This window comes from Oryctolagus cuniculus, chromosome 8 (genome assembly GCF_964237555.1).
Source record: "Oryctolagus cuniculus chromosome 8, mOryCun1.1, whole genome shotgun sequence".
In the NCBI taxonomy this organism is placed as follows: domain Eukaryota; kingdom Metazoa; phylum Chordata; class Mammalia; order Lagomorpha; family Leporidae; genus Oryctolagus; species Oryctolagus cuniculus.
In genome coordinates, this window is record NC_091439.1 from 78,729,832 (window position 1) to 78,744,720 (window position 14,889).

Below are 14,889 nucleotides of genomic sequence, written 5' to 3' on the forward strand. Positions count from 1 at the left end.
ATCTACCCCACAGGATGAGATGTGGTATAGCACCAAGGGAGTCTTGGTCAGGAATCAGAAGGTCTGGCTCTTTAAGGGCAGGTTCATTTACCATTTCTAAGTCTTGGTCGCATGTCAGACACAGAATTCATCAGTTTTCCATATACCACATTTTAAAGATATTCACGATGACTTGTAAGCTGTGTCCTATCATATGCATTTTACTGGTGCAGTAAGTGATGGATAAGTGTATCTCTGGCTTTGGAGTTAGTTTTAGCTGTGTGACTATGTCATGTCCATCCATTCTCTCAGGTTCCTTAATTAGACATTATTGTTTTATAGGATTTGGGGACTATTAGATGAATTAAGTATGTGAAATGCATAGAGTGGTATCTGATCTATAGGAAACACTAAGTAAACACAAGATAATTTTGTGATCAAACTATCTTTGTCTACTTCTGTGACATTGGGCAAATTATTAGTATTTCTGGATATACAACATCCTATTGAAAAATTGTATGGTATTGTTGGAAGGCTGAAAAGGCACATTCAGTGTCAAATTAAACAGTGATATGTAAATATTAGCATTAGTATTAAATTATTGATTATATAGAATATCCTTACTATTAATCTGAGTTCCAGTTTTTCTTGGAAATTCTATCATAATATACTGACAAAAGAGACAAGTGCTGAAGGATCACTCAATTGTTTCTGCCTTAAATTGTACAAGCTTCTTTTTGCTAAGCTCTAAAAAAGGCAATTCCAATATTATCTGCTGGCCTCTAACATGTTATAAATTCTGATTAGGGAGTGGGAAAGATTTTATGAATAGGTAAGAGAACTATTTTATTTTTTTTTGTAGCAGATTCAGTAGTTCCTTGAGATGTGTTATAACAACAACCTATGTGTGACAGTGAGGGTGTTTTTCATATAACTTCTACTTCCTTTGTAACAATCTCTCTCTTTAAGATTTATTTTTTATTTGAAAGATAGTTACAGAGAGAGGTAGAGACAGAGAGAGAGGTCTTCCATCCGTTGGTTCACTCCCCAGATGGCCGCAACGGCCAGAGCTGTGTCCATCAGAAGCCAGGAGCTTCTTCTGGGTCTCCCACATGGATTCAGGGGCCCAAGGACTTGGGCCATCTTCTACTGGTTTCCCAGGCCAGAGCAGAGAGCTGGATCGGAAGAAGAGCAGCCGGGACTAGAACTGGCACCTATAAGGGATGCTGGTGTTTCAGGCCAGGGCGTTAACCTGCTGTGCCACAGCGCCAGCCCCTGTAACAATCTCTTGAGCCATGTAGAGCAGCAGTTTTCACCTCCATTTCACAGATAAGAAAACTGGGGCTCATAAAGTTTAACTAACTGCCTAAGGTTTCACTGGGAAATTCATATTAGAAATGTTCTGTGGCGCAGTAGGCTAAGTCTATGCCTGTGGCACTGGCGTCCCATATGGGTGCTGGTTCATGTCCCTGCTCCTTCCTCCTCCTCCTCCTTTTTATTTTTATTTTTTAAAAAAGATTTATTTTATTTATTTGAAAGCCAGAGATACAGAGATAGGTAGAGATAGAGAGGAGAGTTCTTCCATGTGCTGGTTCACTCCCCAAATGGCTGCAGTGGCTGAAACTGAGCTGACCTGAAACTAGGAGCCAGAAGCTTCTTACAGGTTTTCCACACGGATACAGGGGCCCAGCAGCTGCTCCTCTTCCAATCCAGCACTCTGCTATGGCCTGGGAAAGCAGCGGAAAATGGCCCAAGTGCTTGGGCCCCTGCACCCACGTGGGAGACCTGGAAGAAGCTCCTGGTTTTGAAATGGCCCACCTTTACCTATTGAGGCCATCTGGGGAGTGAACCAGCAGAAGGAAGAAGACCTTTCTCGCTGTCTCTGTAATGCCACCTCTCAAATAAATAAATAAAATCTTTTAAAAAATGTTCTGGGGGCAGCCATGTGGCCAAGTCCTTAAGATACTTGGGATGCCAGCATCCTACCCTGGAGTGCTTGTGTTCCAGCCTTGATTCCAGTTTCCTGCCAATGCATACCCTGGGAGGCAACTATGGTAGTTCAAAGAGTTGATATTTGACCCCACGGAGGCACTGGGGTGGAGTTTCTGTCTCTAGGCCTCGACCTGGCCCAGCTGTGGCTATTGTGGATATTTGGGGTATGGAACAGCAGACAGTAACTCTGTCTCTCTGCCTCTCAAATAAAAAATACTGCTCTTCCATCTCATAAACCATAACACCACAATGTATCATTGCTTCAGATAAGAATGTTGAATTCTTTGCATCCACTTGGGAGACCCGGATGCAGTTCCTGGCTCCTAACTTTGGCCAGGCCACGCTCCAAACATTGCGGTCATTCGGAAGTAAATCAGCAGATGGAAAAATTAGTAGCTCACTTGCTCGCGCTCTCTCTCTCTCTCGAATTCTGCCTTTCAAAAAATAAATACATTGATTGATCTTGAAGAAAAAACAATTAAAAAAAAAAGAATGTTGATTTCTGGGCTTTGTTTTGATTATCTTATCATATAAGTATGATATTTTTAACATAGTTTTAAACTTAATTCTTTATAACTTTTTCTTTAAAAATTTATTTTGTTTATTTGAAAGACAGAGTTACAGAGAGAGGAAGACAGAGAGAGGTCTTCCATCTGCTGGTTCACTCTCCAGTTGGCTGCAATGGCTGGAGCTGCGCTGATCTGGAGCCAGGAGCCAGGAGCTTCCTCCGAGTCTCCCACATAGGTGCATGGACCCAAGGACTTGGGCCATCTTCCACTGCTATTCCAGACCATAACAGAGAGCTGGATAGGAAGAGGAGCAGCCGGGACTAGAACCGGCGCCCATATGGGATGCTGGCGCTTCAGGCCAGGGTGTTAACCCACTGTGCCACAGCACCGGCCCCAATTCTTTATAACTTTGTGTGAATAATAATACCTCCATTCTACCCATGAGAAACTGAGACCCAGACTTGCAATGCTGTGATGACTCTCCAATGCTAGCTATACGTACTTAGTGGAGAATCCATGGGTTCAGCACATAGTTCCCAAGACAGCCCTTGCTTTAGAAAGCAGCTTAAAGTTTGAGGTTCCCCATGCCACATGTACTTTTGGCTAACTGGTTACAAATTAAAGGGTTCCTGGGACCCATTTGGGCCGTAGAATTCACTAGAAAAGGACAGTGCTACACTTGCAGTTATAGTTTTGTTATAAAGAATATATATATAGGGTAAGTTCTGGAAGGATTTTGAACCCGGAGTTTCTGAGTTTCCATTTTCTTTGCATGTGGGTTCAGGACAAATCATGCTTCCAGAATATTGATGTGTTTACCAACCAGAAAACTTACCCATGCTTCAGAAACCAGAGTCTTTTTGAAAAAATTTATTCATTTATTTGAAAGGCAGAGCAACAAAGAGAAAGCGGGAGAGAGAGAGAGAGAGAGAGAGAGAGAGAGAGAAAGAGAGAAAGAGAGAAAGAATCAATCTTCCTTTGATTCACTTTCCACATCCCCACAATATCTAGGTCTGGGCCAGGCTGAAGCCAGGAGATAGGAACTCCAGCCAGGTTTCCCCACAAGTGGCAAGTGCCTAAGTATTTGGACCGTCTTCCACTGCCAGAGGTAACTTAGCAGGGAGCTAGATTGGAAGCAGAGCGGTCATTGGAACCAGCACTCATATGGGATGTGGCATTTCAAGCTGTGGCTTGACTCATTGTTTCACAATGCTGGTCTCTAGGTATAGAGTTTTTATTGGAGTTGCACTGATTGAGAACAACCATCTGGTGAATAATTCAATTTCCAACCACTTTGCCTTGCCTGGAGGTTAGGCTGTTATCACCTGGTTCAAAGCCCCAGTCCTCTTTGTCATATGGTTGGTTTTTCTAGCATGATCAACTCTTACCCTGAGCCATCTCCTTAGGTCAAACTCAGGTGGGATCCAAAGACTCAACGTGTATAAAGACGACACTCCTAACTGGGGGAAATTCCAAGAGTTTAGGGGCTTTCTCTGATGGCTCTGGGACACATTTTTTCTAATAGTACTTTAAACATTGCAAGAATCAGTAAGCTTTGATTAAATGAGGGCACGAAGGAATAAATGAGGAAGTGAAAAATAGCTGATGGGTTGTCCGAGGGCTTGGAACCAGGCCTCCTAAGGTCTGTTCCAGAGTAATGGGCTTGGGAACCTCTGAAAGGTACACCCATGAAATAGCCTGGATCTGCCAAATCCACAAGCTTGCAGGGGTGATGCTTGCTAGGTTCCAGGTCATAGCTGGGCGTGCTAGGGGTCATGGGGATGATGCTTCTTCAGGGTGTGCCTTGCACATGCCACACCACACTGCAGGACATTCACTTACTCCACAAAGATTTAGTGAGTGCCTAGAGTATCCTGGGTACTGTTCAAAGTGCTGGGGAAATAGTGATGAACAAGGCAAAATAAAAACTGCTGCCTTTTTGGGGCCTTCATCCTCGTCGGGTAGAGACAGACAGGAAATCAACACATGAAGATCTGCTAGTCAGGTGATGATAAATGCTTCAGAGAAAAATAAATTGAATGCCCAGAACCTGCTGCTGGCCTTCTGCAGGCCGGGCTAGGGCGGCCTGGACAAGTGTGCAGCTCTGGGGCAGAGTGTGTAATTTGTTGTTGCTGCTGTGTGCCCTCTGGGTTAGAGAAAAATCTGTCCCTGAATGTTTAGCGAGTCTGCTTGGCCTTTTGATTCTGCAGTGATTAAATGCCAGGCTATTGGGAATTAGTTTTATTCTAATTCAAGGTTAAATGTAGTAAAGACCTCCCTCTTCTCCATCTATCAAAATTCAGCTATGGATCTTTTAAGGGTGTCAGCCCCTCTTTGAAGCCTCCTCTGACCTCTGCCCACCCCAACTGCATTTAATCCCTTCTTTCTCTGCTCTCACAGCACTTAACTTTATAGCTCTGTTGCATCATGTTTCCTTCTGGAATTACTCGCTGTGGGCTGTGTTTGCCCAATGAAATTTGTAATTTTCTTGGAAGAAGCAAGGTTCTTTTTGACTCCATTCTTACTGCATTTATCTCCTCTCTCCATCCCAAGGAACTTGAGAATACAGTAGCTGTTCAGTTAATTATTGATTGGGAGAAAGATACCTGATGCCATGCTATGAATACTGATACCTGATTTGCATTGTATAAGTTTCTTATGTAATTTCCACTGACTTCCCAGATGAATGGAGTTTTCACTAACTTCCCTAGGACATTAGTTGTGACTATGTAAGACATGAATGAAATAACCTGTAGTGGGAATGACAAAAATAAAAATATCCTTATTTTTTTTTTTTGTTGTAAAGGAATGTGTACTTTAGAAAACTGAGAAAATGTATGTGTACATAAAGAAAATAGAAATCACATTCTTTTATTGATTCAAAACAAATCTGTTGAGCTATTACTACTCTAGACACAGGCAAAGCCTCAACAAGTTGACAGTGAACAATATACACAAGTCCCACTTTCACTGAAGACAGAAATTAAACATATTGATAACTTGCACAGCTATTTCATGATTTCTATAATTCTTACACATGAAAGTGGTTAATAGTAACACTTTAGTGTATATTTTCCAATATATTTCTAAAAGCAAGATATTCATAACATTTAAAAAATGAGATAATACTATAATTCTTCCTAATTTACCTTTTTAACCATATTATGAATATTTCTTTAGGCTTTTTAATGTTAGTCTACAACTTCATTTTAAATAACTAATAAAACTTTGTTTTAGCAATACTCCCCACTTCCAAGCCATGATATATTGATTTTTTTTTGCTGGAATTGCAATTTTTTTGCTCAAAACGCCTGTAAGCATTAAAGCTTTTTATGGGTAGGGATGGATAAATTACCTCCCTGTCTTGTCCAAAGACTGCCAGTTTACACTTCTAAAAGCCATGTATGAGAGGACTAGTATCAGGGATTTTTTTTTTTTTTATTTAACAAGGAATTAAGCTGGCCAGTGCATATTTTTGCTGAGTGTGTGATCATTTCTTACGCATTAATCTCTAATGAGATCTGCTCCAGCACAGATAATGAATGAAATAATCTGCAATCAGAATTAGGCCAGAGACAACGTTTTGCCAAGGTGGATGTCAAGACTATTGCATGGTTTCAGCCCTTAAACCATAAAGCGAGGAAATGACTAACAGGCCTGTTCTTTATGTTAATTGATTCTTCATTTTGGCCACAGACTTGCCATCACTTGAAGAAAGGGCATTTCAGAAAAAAACCTGTCCCCAGAATGTCAGTTACACAAGGAGAGAGCTAGGGCAAGTGGTTCCAGTGTCACTAATGAGCCTGCAAAGGAGAGGCAGGCCACGCACACCAGAGAGGAATTGTAAAGAGCAGCCGGTCTGCCCAGGAAAGGTTTCCTTCAGGCAGCAAAGCCAGGTGCTGTGGCTGGAGCAGCCCTCACAGCAAACCGAGGTCTCTGTCCTCTGCAGGAGGACAATGAGAGCTGCTGGGGAGGGCTCTTGGCCCTCAGTGACAGTGTGACACTTGGCTTATAGAGGGCTAGAAGATTGCTTCTTAATATTTGTGGTCCAGGCCCAAAAGAGATTGTGTTCTTCTCCTTAAAGCAGTTTTTTTTTTTTTTTTTTGTATTTTATATATCAAGTAGGAAACAGGCTTGTGAATTTTGTATAATGGAAGATCAGGTGGGAAATGGAGGTAGAAAGCCTGTTAGTAGACTTGTGTTCTGATCTTGATTCTATTGCCACCTGCTCGTGTGACCTTGAGCAAGTCCCTTAACAGCTCGTGGCTTCAGCTGCCCCCGTTTTAAAGTGAGAGAGTCAAACACAACAGCTTTATTGTTTCTTCTGGCTTTAAAGATTCTCTGATACTCTTGTCACCAAAATCAAAGTTGGCATACTTTCAGCAGGGGCTTCTCTGTTCCTTCTGCTCAGAGGGAAAAACATGTTAATGTAACAACAGTGCTTAGGCTATGATGTCTCCTATGAGCTTCTCTTTTGAGTCTCATCAGAAAGAAAATTTAGGGATTTGTAGCATAATTTGCTACCCACAAGTGGCCTTTAATTCTTTGTAGTTCTGTCTATCTTTGTAGTTACCCTCCAGGCGTGAGTTCACATTCATAATGACAATGGAGGAAGAGCCCTTTCCATTCCACGGTGCTTTTTTCCCCCCTCCATTCTTCTGTTAATTTCCTTAACTCCCTATCTTACCTCATCAAATGATGAACACTTTGCAATTTACTGAAACAGTTGTTCCATAGGAGAGCAGCATGCCCCAGTGGCTCTCGGGGTTGTAGTGCCTTCACCAACCCCAGAGGAGAAGCCTGCTTGTGTGCAGATGCTGAGAAACACGAATTAGAAAGAGGCATGATAAGGTGGCTGGGCTTCAAAGAGGACATTTGTAGATTCTATCTGGAACACATTTTATTAAAATTGCAACAAACTTTCTAAAATCAGATGTATGGCTCATTAAGGGAACATTACCTTACAATTATGATTAATTAGATTAAACTTATGAAAGTGTGTTATTTGTTCAAATCAAAAGGGTGGGGGAAGATGATGGATGATGAAAGAGTGTGATAAATGAAGAAAGCAGCTGAACTAAATTGAATGTGTATTCATCCGTTTTCACTTCATAACTAATGATAAATTGAGCATGTCACATTTAACAATACATGTCTGGGCTTAACCACACGGCTTCAGCTCCTGTTCGCTAATGCCTTGTGAGAGTTGGTTGAGACCAAAAATTGGAATTTCGGTTCCTGGACTTTTGCCTGCCCATCTCTTACCTCAGAAAACACAATGGATACTTACTAATGGAAGTGCAATAATTTATGGAATTGTTAACCATATAATAAAAATTACACTTCCTTAGGGTCATGCTTGCGGTATTTAAAAGTAGAAGATTTATCTTACTTTCTCCAAAATGGATATCTTCACCCATTTGTAGGCCTAGTCAGGTGGTAGAAGTGGAAAGCACTCAGAATTTAAGAAATATCATTCTTTTCTTGCCCTCTGTTATGTGTAGCCATGTTTATCTTGGCGATTGATGGGAAGAAACACCCCTTAGACCCCCCAAAAAAGGCTCATTAGAGAGCCTGAGAAGTTTGAAAGTGAGGGGTAAACGTCTGAGAATTTACATCAGTTTCCTGAAATTTCAATTTTTCCACTATTTTAAATCACATTGTGGTCTCTTAAGAACCAACTGAGATTTACAAACTGCTGTTGGGGTCAGCGAGAAAGTGTGTGGAAAATATGAAATCAGGCAAATTTACCAGAGTTAGAAATGGCTTATGAAAACAGTCCATTTTTTTTTTTTTTTGTAGAAAAGTTTGAGAGTCCTGGTATGAAGATCGGACATGGACATTATTACTCTGCTCTAGTTCTCATTCGTACCGGTTTAGACAGTGTGGAGCGAGTGTGGTTATGAAAAGCTGACACAACCTTTCCTTCACGCCCCTTCTCTGAGTTTCCTGACAGGATTTTGGTAAGATTCATTTTGGGTTGTGGTGAAGGGTTCTAGTCAGTTTTGATTTTATCTAAACCTCATCTATAAGCCCTTCCTCACAATCTGTTCAATCACTTCTAGCTTGATTTTTTTAAGTAACACTGAAGCTTTTAAGGTACTGAGTCTTTCAGATACTTCAGATACTTTTCAGATACTTTCCATATCATATTTGGGCTACATAGTAGGAGAGATGTTTGGCCGTAAATTGTTTTATTTCTCAGAGCAAAGAAGTCATTCTGAAAGACAAAAGATGAGCAAAACTGTAGATGTGTGGGACTTAGGAGTGGAGTGTCTGCAAGTACTTACTCAGTGCTAGTTATTTGGCTAGAAACAAGATTTAGTGCTGTGGTTTTCCATGGGGTGGTAACCTTGCCCCTCAGAGGATGCTGCATAGGGTCTGGAGATACTGTTGGTTGCTACAACTTTTGGGGATGGATGCTACTGACATTCAATGGGTAGAGGCTAGGGGAGCTGCTAAACAGTCCATGATGCATGGGACAGGTTCCACAATGAAGAGTTATTTGGATCATCCAGCTTAAAATATCAGTAGAGATGAGGTTGAAGAGCCTGGTTTAGTGTGAGGTATGGGTTTAGTGAACTTGGTGAGCTAGTGAAGATGAAAGTTAAGGAGAGTTACAAGGCTTACACATATAAATAAGTCTAAATTATGTTCTTAAAGTAGCATAACAAACATCTGCCAATACTATGGCCAATAAATCCTGAATTCAACAACTTGACTATAACACTCATGACTTTAAGTAGGGTATCGTGTAAATTGGGTTAGTCTTGGATCCTAACCAACATGATTTAATTCCTGAAGTACTAAAATAATTTTGCTCTGTCTATATCTTTTTCATAATGTATTCCCTTAGGTGTTGATTTGTTAAATTACATTGAGGTTTTTTAGGAGGTGTTACAATCCCTCCTTTTGCAGGGAGATAAATTGGAAAGGTAGGCTTTGAGCTTAGGACTAAATTAAAAACAGAAGAGAATTCAGCTTTCTTGAGTACACTGCTTGATTCTCCAAGGTAAACTATACACTCTCTTTCTAGGCCACAACACTGTTTCCTCTATGGTAAGGAGATGATCTCTATTCATGACAAATTGTCTTTGGAAAAGAATATCCTGAAAGTGATGGAAGGTGGTAAAGCTGTGAGCTATGCTGAGGTATTCAAAAGAGGAGCTTAGAGCAAGAAATTGTCACACTTGTCTGAGTTCTGATGTGAAAATACATTTCAGAGCCAAGACAATTCATCCATCAGGCTTCCTGTTGGAAGAATATTTACTCAGCTGTGGGGAGAGAGCATCAGTGAACATCTTAGATAATGAAACTTTGATAATACTCAATATTCTGGAAATAACCCTGAGTTGAGTAGGTTCTTCGTGTCAGATTGCAAGATGATGAAGAACCTTGTTTTGGGAGCAGAAGCAGCCATCTCCCTATCAGCAGAGCTCTCTCACTGCGGGGCAAGCATCCTTTCTTTGGCAGGAGGAAGAAACAATATGTTCAATTCCCTCTTTTCTTTTCGGGGGTGCAGTTCAACTCGATATTCTTATTTGGGTTAAAATATACATAGCAAGAAGTTTATCATTTCTGTCATTTATAAGTGTATAATTATTTACAATTAGTGCAGTTCTGGTGTTTAAAACACTTCTGTTGTTCCCAAACCTTTTCATCACTTGCAGCAAAAGCTCCATAACCATGGAGCATCGGCTCCCCATTCCATTCCCCATCATCACCGAGTACTTCCTAGAAGCCGGGTCATACGCTAATTGTTCTTTTGTGTCTGGTGGCAGTTCACTACCCAGTTCCTAGTGCCTGGCTGATTACAGGCATCAAACATTGTCTAAGTAAGAAGGGAATACAGGAAAATTAGAGTAGGGAGTAACGTGAACCCTCAGGATTTAACACATTTTAACATATGTTAACATCTGAACAATGCTTAATTCAGAGATTTGACAGTCCATTTCATTTAATATTGGTTATTATCTTGAAAAAAAAAGCACTCATTTTAAGATTGGAGTTGGGTAAAACACACATCTACCCTCCTGGTTGTACTTTAGTTTTTCCAGTTTGACTGTACTTGGAGGCATTTTAATTGACTACTCTTGGGACTAGCCCCGCCTGGTAGGCTGGAGCAGGGGCACGAATGACATGTGTGCTTCCTAATCATTGCTTGATAAGGTTAAGGATGCTCTCTCCCGAGAAGGAAATTGAAGCTCTGAGACATTAAGAGTGTCCTTCCCAGGCCCCGTGGGAAATTAGCAGCCGAGCCGGAATTAGCATTCGCAGCCTCCAGATCCCCAGGACTCCCTGCGCTGAGCCCCTTACCAACCATGCACGTTCCTGTCCCATGAATCTATTCCTGGTGACCTCTACTGGTGCCTACCAAGCGTGAAGTGAAAGTAACTATTCTTCCAGGAATTCTCCCACCAGCGCCAACAGTGCAAATTGTTTTCTTTTGGGGTCAGAGCTCCGCCACCTGCCATTTCAGCCTCCGGGGAAGGCTGAAATACATCATTGGAGGGGTTATCTGCTTTGTGTCACCCGTTACTGACTGCTCCTGACCTCTCCCTGGGAGATCACCCCTCTCTCCTGCCTGGCCTGGGCTCCAGGATCCTTTATCTCCTCTGAGGCTCCAAGTGCCTGTGGGGATTGGATTGGATGTTTTGGAAGGAAAGCTGGAGCCATTAAACCAATACCCTCTTCACTGCTGAATTTATTTTTTCCTGTCTCTAGGATCCTGGCCTTTTTCCCTTCTTGTGCCTTCTGTGGTGTGACACAGCCTGGTTGTATCTCCCCTCTGACAGTGTCCCATAAAACTCTGTGTTAGGAATGTAATTGCCTGAGGAGCTTTGCAGGTGCTGTTTTTCCCTCTAAAGCACACCGGTAGAGAATGCATTTATGCATGACACTGTGACTTTCCCTGGGCCGAGTTCCGTTCTTTTATCGCAGAGAGGCTTTCAAGTGTGCACTGCAGTGCACTTCCTTTTTCCCTAATATAACTTTCATCCCACCTTCCTCGTCTGCTTGCCAAAAGAGGAAAATCGACTTGTCTTCTTGGAATAATCAAATGAGAATGGGTGGGGAAAATAGGTCAGGGAAAGAGTAGGCAGCTGATTTACTGGGGACAATATGTTCATTCGAGCCTGGATTTTTTTTAGTTGACAGGCTTTGGGGGAAAAAAAATGTAATGGCTGTAGTGATAGTTCAGTGACGAGATTTGACTTTGTGAGGGACACTGATGGGGAGCTGCAATGGAGAAGGGAGGCAAAGGACACAAAAGTGCGTGAAGCAGTGTTAGCTAGGGCAGGACAGGATCTCCAAATATACAGGTAAACCTGGAGTGGGAGCTATTACAACTTAAGAGATAATTTAGGGACATCATGCTGATTGCCTGGCCCCTCTTGTCTCACCTTGAGTCGCAAAAGGCAGCTCCTTTCTATCTCCTGGGACTCACAGAAGAGCATCCTCACGAGCTATTCTTCCTGGTGATTCTTAGAAATGCATGCTTTCCAACCTCTCTTTACCATTCTAGCTACCATTTTTTTAGACAAGGAAAAAAACCCTTTTATTGAAATGCAAATATATAATCATGCCAGCAAAAATGAAAATAGCTGTTAATGGTACCAAAAAGAGACAGCAATTGGTTACCCCTTAATTGCATTCAGGTATATTTGAAAGAAGAAAAAACTGTCTGCATACATTTGGATATGGAGTTGTGGCACAGTGGGCCAAGCTGCCACTTACAGTACCAGCATCCATGTTGGTATTAGTTGTGTCCCAGCTATTCCACTTCAGTCTGACTCCCTGCTAATGCACCTGGGAGACCAGAATGGAGCTTCAGGCCCCTGGCCCAGCCCGGCTGATATGGCCACTTGAGGAGTGAACCAACAGATGGTCCAGGTACTATTTAGATTCTGACTTCTTTTGGGTCTCCTTAAAATTTATTTATATTTATTTGAAGGGGGGGAGGGGCAGAGGAGGGGGAGAGGGAGGGAGAGGACTGGAGATATTATGTCATCTAGTTCACTCCCGAAATGTTCCACACCAGCTGGGGCTAGGCTGAACCCAGGCACCTGGAACTCAATCGGGCTTCCATGTGGGTAGCAGCAAGCCTAACAGCATTGTGTTTTCAGTTATTATGATCTCCAGCCTCAGCTGTGTGCTTGGTGCCCCTGGGAAATCCTTGGATGCTTCTCCCAACCCACCCAGACTTTTTAAGGCCTCATGCCTCTGTCTTCTGAGGTCCAATCCCATGTGTTCTCTGCACCTTGTCCCAAATCTATGCTAAGAAGTTCACTCTCAGGCCGGCGCCGCGGCTCACTAGGCTAATCCTTTGCCTGCTGCGCCGGCACACCAGGTTCTAGTCCTGGTTGGGGCGCCAGATTCTGTCTGATTGCCCCTCTTCCAGGCCAGCTCTCTGCTGTGGCCCGGGAGTGCAGTGGAGGATGGCCCAAGTGCTTGGACCCTGCACCCGCATGGGAGACCAGGAGAGGCACCTGGCCCCTCACTTTGGATCAGCGCAGTGTGCCAGCCGCGGTGGCCATTGGAGGGTGAACCAACGGAAAAGGAAGACCTTTCTCTCTTTCTCTCTCACTGTCCAGTCTGCCTGTCAAAAAAACAAACAAACAAACAAACAAAAAACTCAGTCTCTTGTTTTTCCCCTTTCTCTTCAGAGTTTTTAACTTGCCTTTTTCAGTTATTTCCTGTGAGTGTAATTTTTTAAAAGTGGGAATCTCTTTAGTTAATGCCCTAACTTTTACCCTCAGGTTGCAGTGTGGATCCCATTGCTTTCAGGATGCCTCCTCTCACCCTGCGGAGTAGCCAGGGTGCTGCTCCCCCTTTCTCCTCATCCTGCCCTGTCCCTCTCATGGGATGCACCATATACAAGGAGGCTTTGTAGAGTTCTTGAAGAAATGAACTTAAAAACTCAATTTATTTTGTTGCAAAAAATTTTTGAAATCCATACTTTTTTTAAATAATATGCATTTTCCATAAACCTTGTGAGGACCTTGTTCACAGATTTTTTTTTTAATCTCTATTTTTTTTATCTTTTATTTAATGAATATAAATTTCCAAAGTACGACTCATGGGTTACAATGGCTTCCCCCCCATACCGTCCCTCCCACCCACAACCCTCCCCTTTCCCACTCCCTCTCCCCTTCCATTCACATCAAGATTCATTTTCGATTATCTTAATATACAGAAGATCAGCTTAGTATACCTTAAGTAAGGATTTCAACAGTTTGCTCCCACACAGAAACATAAAGTGAAAAATAATAGATGATTTTTTTTAATGATGATGAAATCAGATCAGACCTATTGTCATGTTTAATCCCAGTGAGAGTCAAGTTGGGAATTGATAATTTCTTCTTCTTTTTTTTTTTTTTTTTTTTTTTTTTACAGAAGATCAGTTTAGTGTACATTAAGTAAAGATTTCAATCGTTTGCACCCCCATAGAAACACAAAGTGAAATATACTGTTTGAGTACTCGTTATAGCATTAAGCCTCAGTGTACAGCACATTAAGGACAGAGATCCTACATGAGGAGTAAGTGCACAGTGACTCCTGTTGTTGACTTTACAAATTGACACTCCTGTTTATGGCATCAGTAATCTCCCTATGCACCAGTCATGAGTTTCCAAGGCTATTGAAGCCCCTTGAGTTCTCCGACTCTTATCTTGTTTAGACAAGGTCATAGTCAAAGTGGAGGTTCTCTCCTCCCTTCAGAGAAAGGCACCTCCCTCTTTGAAGACCTGTTCTTTCCACTGGGATCTCACTCACAGAGATCTTTTTGCTAGAGTGTCTTGGCTTTCCATGCCTGAAATACTCTCATGGGCTTTTCAGCCAGATCCGAGTGCCTTTAGGGCTGATTCTGAGGCCAGAGTGCTATTTAGGACATCCGCCATTCTATGAGTCTGCTGAGTATCTCACTTCCCATGTTGGATCACTCTCCCCTTTATTTATTCTATCGGTTAGTGTTAGCAGATACTAGACTTGTTTATGTGCTCCCTTTGACTCTTAGTCCTTTCATTATGATCAATTGTGAACTGAAATTGATCACTTGGAATAGTGAGATGGCATTGGCACATGCCACCTTGATGGGATTGAATTGGAATCCCCTGGTATGTTTCCAACTCTACCAATTGGGGCAAGTCAGCCCGAGCATGCCCCAAGTTATACATCTCTTCCCTCTCTTATTCCCACTCTTATGTTTAACAGGGATCACATTTCAGTTAATTTTCAACACTTAAGAATAACTGTGTGATAATTACAGAATTAACTTGTTCACAGATTTTAAGATTTCTTTTTTCTTTGCACCAGAATAAATGGCTTTTATTCCATTTTGTCTCTACTGCTGAGGAACAGTGCCTTTTCTTCTTACTATTTGTTGAACTCTTTACTTAGTGTAGGGTTAATC

At 42.0% G+C, this 14,889-nt stretch overlaps 1 long non-coding RNA gene across 2 annotated transcripts in view; it reads left to right on the forward strand.

Moving 5' to 3' along the window:
* The window catches only part of LOC138843539 (uncharacterized), a 65,517-nt gene extending 53,091 nt beyond the window's left edge, over positions 1 to 12,426 (forward strand). Inside the window, exons 3-4 of one of the 2 annotated variants that reach the window (XR_011378357.1) lie at positions 8,283 to 8,443; positions 9,517 to 12,426. This is a non-coding gene — a long non-coding RNA (uncharacterized lncRNA). Of the gene's footprint in view, positions 1 to 8,282 lie in introns of both variants that reach the window. The other variant, XR_011378356.1, reaches the window with a different exon arrangement.
* Positions 12,427 to 14,889: the final 2,463 nt, after the last annotated feature.